At 45.6% G+C, this 8,891-nt stretch overlaps 1 long non-coding RNA gene across 1 annotated transcript in view; it reads left to right on the top strand.

The window, feature by feature from the left end:
• LOC131413606 (uncharacterized) overlaps positions 1-3,203 on the top strand; it is an 83,801-nt gene extending 80,598 nt beyond the window's left edge. The window contains exon 5 of the long non-coding RNA XR_009221989.1: positions 2,870-3,203. This is a non-coding gene — a long non-coding RNA (uncharacterized LOC131413606). The remainder of the gene's footprint in view (positions 1-2,869) is intronic.
• The last annotated feature ends 5,688 nt before the right edge of the window (positions 3,204-8,891 follow it).

The following is an 8,891-nucleotide window of genomic DNA, read 5'->3' on the forward strand; positions in this document are numbered from 1 at the left end:
TTCTTCTGGTACAGTGCAAGCAATGGGCAGCCCTGGCAGAAAGGCCCAATGCCAGACGCGACAGGGCAAGCAGGAGGGACAGCGGGCACAGGAAGGGACAGGGCTGCCGAGAGACGCTGCCGTCAGGAGAAGGAGACCCGTGCAGCTGCCAGCCAGCCGAGGCTCAGAGCGGCACTCAGGAAAATATTAACTGACAGAGTGGGACAGAGCCACAGAACCTGGAGTCCCCTCCAGCAGATCTCTCTAAAACGGTGCCTTGCAGGAAACTGAGGGCAGCAGGAAGCAAAGCATCTCAAAAAACATCATGTGATTACTAAGCTCTCGACTGTATTTAGAAAACAGCTTTGGCTTCTGTCAGAAAGTTCTGATATGCGTTTAATCCGTTATATAATTTTTGTTTTCAGAGAGGGATTTGTTTTGTTTCTTTTTAAAAACATCATTAAAAGATTTCCTTCATGTCAGTATTTTCCGGAGCCTTCCCTGGGACACTTTTTGCTGCTCTGTAAAAGAAAAAAAAAAGCTATGACTGGTTTCTTGTCTCCCTCCAGAGACACTTATTAAAACAATCTTCCAACTGCCACCGGAGGAGGAGTTACTGCATCTCTCATCAGGATACAATTAATACGACAAGTGAAGTGATATGAGAAAGAAAATAGAAAAAGAAGTAATTCCCAGCATCCCTGTGAGGTTGGCCCTACACTCTGCTGGGCTGGAGGAAATCAGAACAGCAAACTTGAAAGTTGTAAGAACATCAGCTACACTCCCACCCCCACCTCAAGACACCCAGGACACACCCCGATTTCGCTAATACCAAAAGATGGCAGACACAGACAGGACAATTCAAATACAAAAATAAAGAGTATTATCTTCCTCTCTTTGGATTAAAAAAAAAAAGATCCCTTCTCCCATTTCTAACCACCCCCATCTCTTCCTCGCCTTCCCCTCCCCTCACCCCCTCCTCTCTCAGGGATTGGCTTTATTTAAAAAACTATATTTCTGCCCAGGCATTCAAAAATGCTGAGTGCCTCAAGCAAAGTAGTAGAATAAGCATGTTTCTTACTGCTTCTTGGCAATTCTGCAGCCCAAGACCTGCTTCCAATTAGAGATCATGTGGCTTCAGTTTAGTATTATCATGAAAATGAAATTACCACTTTAGAAAAGTCAAGTTGTTTTGGAAGTGAAAACTGCAGGTCAGAGCCCACCAAAATTCCAAAAAATTTGCTCGAGAAACATCTCGTTGAAGGGTCAAAATGGCCTGGCTGATAAACATCCTGGGGTGGCGATATGCGCCACTCCATTGGCAGGCCTCCCCAGGCCCTGTTGTGAAGGTCAAGCTCATTGTCCTTCTTCAAGAAAAGGCATCCCTCTGATGGCAGATCCAAGCTCCCGCTCTGCTTGCAGAGAAACAGCATCAGCTTCTCTGATCTGATCCGCTGACGTGCTTGACCCCACGGATCTCAACCTCTCACCTGGCTGGGACAGTCTCCCTTAGCTGGCTCTTCCTCTGCTAAGTCTTCCACCTCTCCTCCCCAACAAGATTGTAAATTCCTGAGAGCAAGGACCGTGTCTTTACTTTTTTGTAGCTTCGTAAATTCTTAGAACAAGAAGGAATCTAGTCCAATCTCTTCATTTTAAAGATAAGGCCTATTAACTAGTTTCTGGCAGACACGCTATGACAACCGAGTCCTCTGGCCACATCAGGGTCAGCCCTGAACCCACAGAGCGCCTTACCACCAGCACGCCCTTCAAAAGTGCTGTGGACCGGCCCTGGGAAATCTTGTGGACCAGCCCAGTGGTTAAAGCCCTTGAGATTCAGAAGCACTGGGTTCATCCTGGCGCCATCACTAGCTAGCTCTGTGACTTCAGACAAATTGCTTTATCTATTTGAGCCTTCAGTAATTCATCTGTGAAGCTGGGAAAATATAAATATCTACCTCAAGGTTTGCTTAGGATTGAATAAGATAGTATGTGTAAAGTATTTAGTCCATGTGCACATAGTTAGTAAGCACTAAATAAATGGATATTGTTTTATTATCATTATCATTTGGCATATTTAATGGATCCCAAACAGAGGGTTTCTTTTATAGAAAACTCTACTGCTTGTTATATGAAAACATGGGTTTATTTGAAGGAAATGGCCTATATCAGCTTTCTGGAATCTTTGTTATTATGAAAGTCCAGGAACTGGAGTAAAATAACAAGGGAGTTGGGGAGAGGGTGAGTGGGTTCTTCACAAAACAACTTGAACCAACCAACCAGTAGATCAACAACTTATTGAGCACACTTTGTGTGTCAGGCACTGTGTCTGGTGCTGGAGGAAATTCAGGAGATGTTCAACATGGGCTCGATCTTCAAATGCTCACCATCTAGTTGGAGATATAGAATACATAGGATGAGAACCTAAGTCCCAGCTGTGTGGAGTGTGGCTCATGGGGCTATTGACAGCAAGTACTACAGAAGTTCAGAAAAAATAATGATGGCTTCCAGGTGGGGTGGGCATGGAAAATGTCACAAAGAAGGTGGAACTTAAGGTAGGTTTTGAAGGACTGAGAAGACTCGACTAGGTGGAGTTGAGGAAGCAGTGCTCCTCATGCTAAGGGAAGAGTCTGTGCAAAGGTCCAGATGTAGGAATTTCAAGGTGTGTTGGGTGAGACCAGACAGGCTAAAGTTAAAAGTACACCTATTGGCTTAGGGAACATAACGTTAGAAGAGTTGCTTGGAAATGTACTGTGAAGAGCCTTGAATGCTTTGCTTATTACAAGGCCTCAGTATGGTTGTTCAGAGTATGGTGCACCTTAGCACTGTGCAGTGTACAACCTAAACAACTGTACTTAGCAGCTTGGCTAACTCTTTGGACTTCATCCTGCAGGTAACCATGAGGCACTGAAGTTTTTCAGTAAGAGATCAGGAGCTGATTTTTATATACGTTGTTGAGGACAATGCACCCAACTTGGAAGAGTTTTAGAAATGGACAGCAAGTCAGTGAAGCAACTGACCACCAATTTGGATGTGGAGAAGAACAGAAGCCGTGGTACTTTAAAGACTTGACTCTTTACATTCACAATCTTAGCTCCTTTGGAGTCTAAAGAATCCTGGTCCAAGTTAACAGTTTTTCAGAGCTGACTGGGGGGAAAAAAATCTCAGAATAAAACATATCCCAGTTGTCTAACGTTTATTGTGGACAGTTCTAAAATTCTCCTTAACTAATAGCACAATGTCTGAAGGAGGTTAGGGGAGGAGGGGCAGCCTATGGGGCTGAGGGAGGGGAGCAGCCGTGGTACCCTCTAAACCTCCTCAGAGAGGCCGGAAATGAAGGAGCAGGTGGAAGAGAGGATTCTGTCACGGTTACTACATTTTCCTTTTCGCCGTCTTTGAGAACAATTGTTCTGTGGCCTATGTCAAAAGTAGAGACAAATCCATGATTGCGCCAAGAAAAACTCCCCTAGATGTAGTGTAACAGAGTCTAACACGAGGCGGGGGGCAAGGAGGGAGTGTATTATAAAAGAAAACAGCGGTGTGTGGTCCTCCTCACAGACGTTGGCTGTTGATGGGTGAGCTTTGGTACCAAAGGCTACTTCAAATGCCATTCAGCCCCAAGCCTTTAACTCTGCTGTCCTGGGAAGACAGCCCCACTGCACCCCGAGGCTCCCAGCCTCCCCCCGCTCTGGGATCCACGTGTTGGGCTCCCACTGAATGCCAGGGAAGACTGAAACTCAAAGGAAACCAGAGATTTTCTGCAAGCCCGCAAGGTGTGGAGCAGATGCTGGAGGTGGAGGGTGCCAAAGGGATGGAAACAGATGCCTGCGAGTTTCTGCCGTCAACACCTACTTGTAGATTCAAGTCTGAGCCGTCGTTTGCAAATGCCGGTGTAAAATAATCCATCTCCCATGACCTCAACGGAGCATGACTTGGCTGGTGGGACAAAGCATCCTGAGGAGAAAAGCAGCTTGCCCAATCTTCACAGAAGACTTAAAAGATCCCAACATGGGCCCCGCTACTCTAAGGCAGGAGGACTATATAGAGGTCGGGGATCCCACAGCCACACCAAAGGAGCCTCTTCAATCCTGCTGTTGACGGAAGGGCAGGGGAGGGGTGAGAGGGAGAGCGCGGGGACGGAGGATGGCTCCTGCACACACTCTTCCCAGGCCCCTAGAAAGCATCAGGGACCGGGGTCCCCTGTCTCCTGCTCCCCCATCTACCACACTCAGGCACACCCCCAAAGTGTCATCTGTTTCCTCAGGAGACAGCAGGCCCAGGCAAACCCCCTTGACCCCACAGCTTCCCATCCTCTAGCCGCACCCGGCCCAGGGCAGACCCCTAATGGGCGGGCCTCGGTGTCCCGGGAGAACCAGCTGCGAAACCAGAACGGAAAAGAAAATGACCGGGAATTGCTGACAGCAGACCCGTGTCTGTGGACTACACGTGCGGGGGAAACGCGCAAACACAAACCGTGGCAGCTACCAGAGCGGGGTCCTGGGCGGCTGGCATTCCAGCGCGAGGCCACAGGGCACGGCAGCGGGGATCAGCTGCGTTTAACCGTTTTCTTGCATTTCTTGTAAGCGGTGCTCGGATCATTTCAATCAGGGCCTCGGGCTGGACTGCGGAGCGTTGCAGAGGCGCTCAGCGTGCTGTGAATTCAGGGTAAGGAGAGGAATGTCATGCGGCTCCGGCTGACGGTCAACACGGCTCACTGTGACAGCCGGGGCGCCCCAACTTCCTCTCTCCTTGCCTCCTCCTGTTTGCTGCCGTTTTCTTACACACACTGGAGATGTGTGTGTATGCATGTATACACGTATGATATATAAAATATAACACAACACAACATAGCATACATAATACATACAATATAATATATCCCTGTGCACCGGCAAGAGGTCCAGACCCTTAGACTGACTTTCTGGCCATGGTCAGTTTGACCAGCTCAGTGCTTTGATCAGAGATCTCTACCCTTCCACCGGGAGCACTTAACAGTCAGTGTTCCACATGTTCTTTGTGGGTGGATTTTTTTACTCAGTTCACAAAACCAGAAGCTTCCGTGACTGTCACATGTACAGTCAATCATCAACAGGCTTCCCAGGTTGGGAAACCAGTTGGTCCCAGATCATGACTCTCGTCCAGCAGAGGCCAACTCACACTTGAGGATGGTGGAAGGGTCTCCTCTAAGTTCCGCAGGCCCATCTGCCTCCCTTGTTTGGCCGCCCCCCCCCCACCCCCCGCCTCTCCTGCCCGCCCATAGTGTTTTAAGAATGAACTGTTTCTCCCCACAGTGTTAGCTTCACCCAGGTCTCTAGACGGATGCCAGCAGAAGCAAACCTCACCCTGAGCTGCCAATGCCTAACTCTCCTGGTCTTTTGTATCACTGGACATTTAGAGATAAAATTCTGACAAAAGTCTCAGATAACTCTGGGCATTCAAATCATCCATTCTGAATTTGTGAGTCACCCAAGCTATCATCACACCCCTGAGTCACCCCCCCCCCCATCGCCACTGTGTCTCCTGGTGGGCTTGCCTTCACCAAATTCCCTCAGGAGGTCCTATGTTTGTTCATTCATCAGCAAAAGTTGATTGAACGTGCTCTACGTGCCAGGCGCTGTTTGTTCCAGGCCCTGGGAATAAGGCCGTAAGCAAAACTGCCACAGCCTGTGCCCTCATGGATCTTACGTTCAGATAGAAGAGAAAGAAAATAAATACTCCATAACACGCCAGGGGGCGATAAGTGCCAAAGATAACACCAGAACTGCTTAAGAGGATTGAGAGCAAACTGTTAAGGGGATTGGGCAGCACTGTAGCTGGTGAGGGGCCAGTCAGAAAAGCCTTTCTGAAGGGGAGATCCTTGCAGAGACAGAAGTGCAATGAGAGCGCATGCGTGAAAACAGCTCTCAGTTACTTAAAAAAAACAACTCTCAATTCTCCCTGGCAATGCAAGGTAGTAATAAAAATTAAAGTCCCTCATGTTATTGCAGGACTTGATCATTTATCATGTGCTTTACACTTGCAGTTTCATTCGCTTGTCACAACAGCTCTATGAGGTATTATTCACACTTTCAAGTTGCTGAAATAGAGGCCCTGAGAGGGAAAGGCCATTCAGAGAAAACCCAGGGGCAGGGCTGGATTAGAACCCGGGTCTCCTAATTCCCAGCCAAATGCTTCCTAGGAGAATACATCATATTGGATAATCCTAATATCAGATGTATTTTGCCTAAGACTTCAATCAAAATGACGTGCCTCAGAATTTAGAATTAATTCTACTCGGATATATGGCACTGTCTGTGTGCAGCCCTGATTCCCTTCTAGCTTGACCTAGAACATATCCACGTGGTTACAAATGGGCCATTGAGTTACTGAATTATCCTATGTATCTCACTCTTAGATAAATAGGAGCTACATTTAATAAAAAATTCAACGAAAAGGAGATGAAGAACAGAGTGCACACACTATGTCTACTATATTGGCTGTAACTCCTGTATCCATATATGTACGTTTGCTTCCCCGTGTGTGTTAATAAGCAGATTTCTTCTGGGTTTTTGACACATGGGTCCCGACTTTCCCTGCACATAATGGATTATAAGGTGGAAAATCACCAGTCCTATGTAGCTTTGGACAAATCTTTTCCCCTCTGTGGCTTCAGTTTCCTCTTTTATAAAATAAACATTTGAATTAGATGGTCTGCAAGTTTCTTTCCCCTTCTGGCATCTTACAATTCTATACAAACATATATTTTTTTAATAATAAATATAGATTTAGTTAAGGATCTTAAGTAAGCCCTTTTTTCCAACAAAGGTTGGAAACCTTTCCCCAATTCTTTCCAACAAAGGTGCTCTTCCCAAGCTAAAAATCTTCCTGAGCTTTTCTGAGGGTGTGCTCATTTTTTCTAAATCAGCCTCAGTTGCTAACTAAGAAATTGAAGCAGGGTAAAGCCCTTGGGGATGAGTATGGGAATAAAAGGAAAGAACAGGAAAGGGACAGAAAACAAGAAAAAGAGAAGAAAGAAAGAGAAGATGAAGAAGAAAAAAAAGAAGTGGCGGGTGGTAGGTGATGGAGCAGTGGGGGCAGGGACGGGAAATGTCCTAGAAAAGTATTTCCAGAGCTTTGTGATCTGTTTCTTGTACGTAGCATACGGGCTTCATTAATAGGAAAGTGTGTATGTGCGTGCACGTGTACTGAAGCATGTATTAATCATGCTGGTGACGAGCAGATGAAATCAGTGACTCCTGAAACTTCCTCTGAAATCAACTGGAGAGACCACGTACGTGATGTTTCCTCAAACTGGCACCAACGTATTCATCCTTCATGGGCTGGTGTCCAGGACTCTTTCTTCTTATGCTTACCCGTCACTCCAGGATGCACCCCCAATTCTCTTTCCCTATCCAAGCCCATCACTGGTTCTCTCCTGCAAGAGGAAGATTTGCGTCATCTCTCTAGCCAGCTGCAGCCAGGGAAAGCTTTCACTCCTCAAGTTTCACACTTTGTCTATACGCTTTGAACTTTTTACTCCACTTTCTTCTTTCTCGTTCTTTTTTTCATTGAGGTCCTTCCATTCATTTCACCTTTACCCACACCTAGAGCATCCCAAGTCTTACAGAAGCAATGTTCAAACTGGGTGTGTGTACTCCTACGGGGCCCAAAGAATTCCCAGGGGGTGCACAGGCATGACTAGTTTAAGAGAATCACGTTCCAGATCCTCAACATCCGTAAATGCTCTTAAAACCAGCACCTCCAGTCTGCCATGTCTGCTTTTCACTTCCCCTTTCACAGGCACCATTTTCCTACTTGACAAAATATGATTTATTTCTTGCCCATTCAAGTCTTGCTTTGGGGCATTACCTTGGTGAGTCAAAACCTCGGGACACCAAACAAGAGGACAATTCAATAACGCCTTGTTCCAAAAGGAACTTCTTGACAGCAAAGCAATAGGACTTTAGAAGGAGCAGAACCTTATGACTTCCAGGACACCAATTAATGGCAGAGCTCTGTGCTTTTAACTGTGTGACTATCCACCTATCTATGAATTAGAAATGAATAGTTGCCATAGGAACATATCAACAAGTGTATTTGAATTGAAATTTTAAGTCAGATTTTTTTCTGACAAAAAATAAGGCTGATCTGACTGATTTATTTAAACATGTGAACCACCTTTGCCAAGGGGGTTTTTTATGACTGGAAATTTTCACAAACTGAATGAGCTCTAAAGTTTTGACAAAAGATATATTTAAAGCACATACACAATATGCCAGAAATTAGAACATTTGCAATTATTAAACTTATGATTAAAAATTGTAGATGTGTGGTAGACTGTATGTTCGTTTCCCTTGTTTGCTGCCTCATTCTTATAAGAGGAATATATTTGAGTCAGCCTTGGCCACGTGACATGCTTTGGCTCATGGGATGTGAGCAGAAGCGATGGACGCCATAGCTGCACAGAAGCTTTAAGAGTCACCACACGGTTCAGCCAGAACTCTCTTTTCCATCTGCTACAGGAATGGCATGTCCAAGACACAGGTGCTGCTTCAGCCCAGATCCTAGAAGGAAGAAGACATACGGAACAGAGCCGTAGACAACCTGCCACCAAGGTATCATGTAAGCAAGAAATAAGACTGCTCTTATAAGCCACGAAGATTTGGAGTATGTTTGTTATAGCAGCATAACCTAACAAGAACCGACCAGTATAGATATCAACTAAAAAATATCTGAAAGGGTAAATAAATTTTCAAAATTTATGGGGTAAGAGAAGGTTGCAGACCTCCATTTTAGATCAATGACCATTTTCCGTTAAGTAAGCCATCTTTCACACATTCTCCAGGTTGATTAATCAAATGTTAGATCTGAGCACTGGAGATAGAAAAATGAAGAACACATATTCCCAAACTCAAAGAAATTACAGTCTAATGCAG

This window comes from Diceros bicornis, chromosome 14, assembly GCF_020826845.1.
Source record: "Diceros bicornis minor isolate mBicDic1 chromosome 14, mDicBic1.mat.cur, whole genome shotgun sequence".
NCBI lineage: Eukaryota > Metazoa > Chordata > Mammalia > Perissodactyla > Rhinocerotidae > Diceros > Diceros bicornis.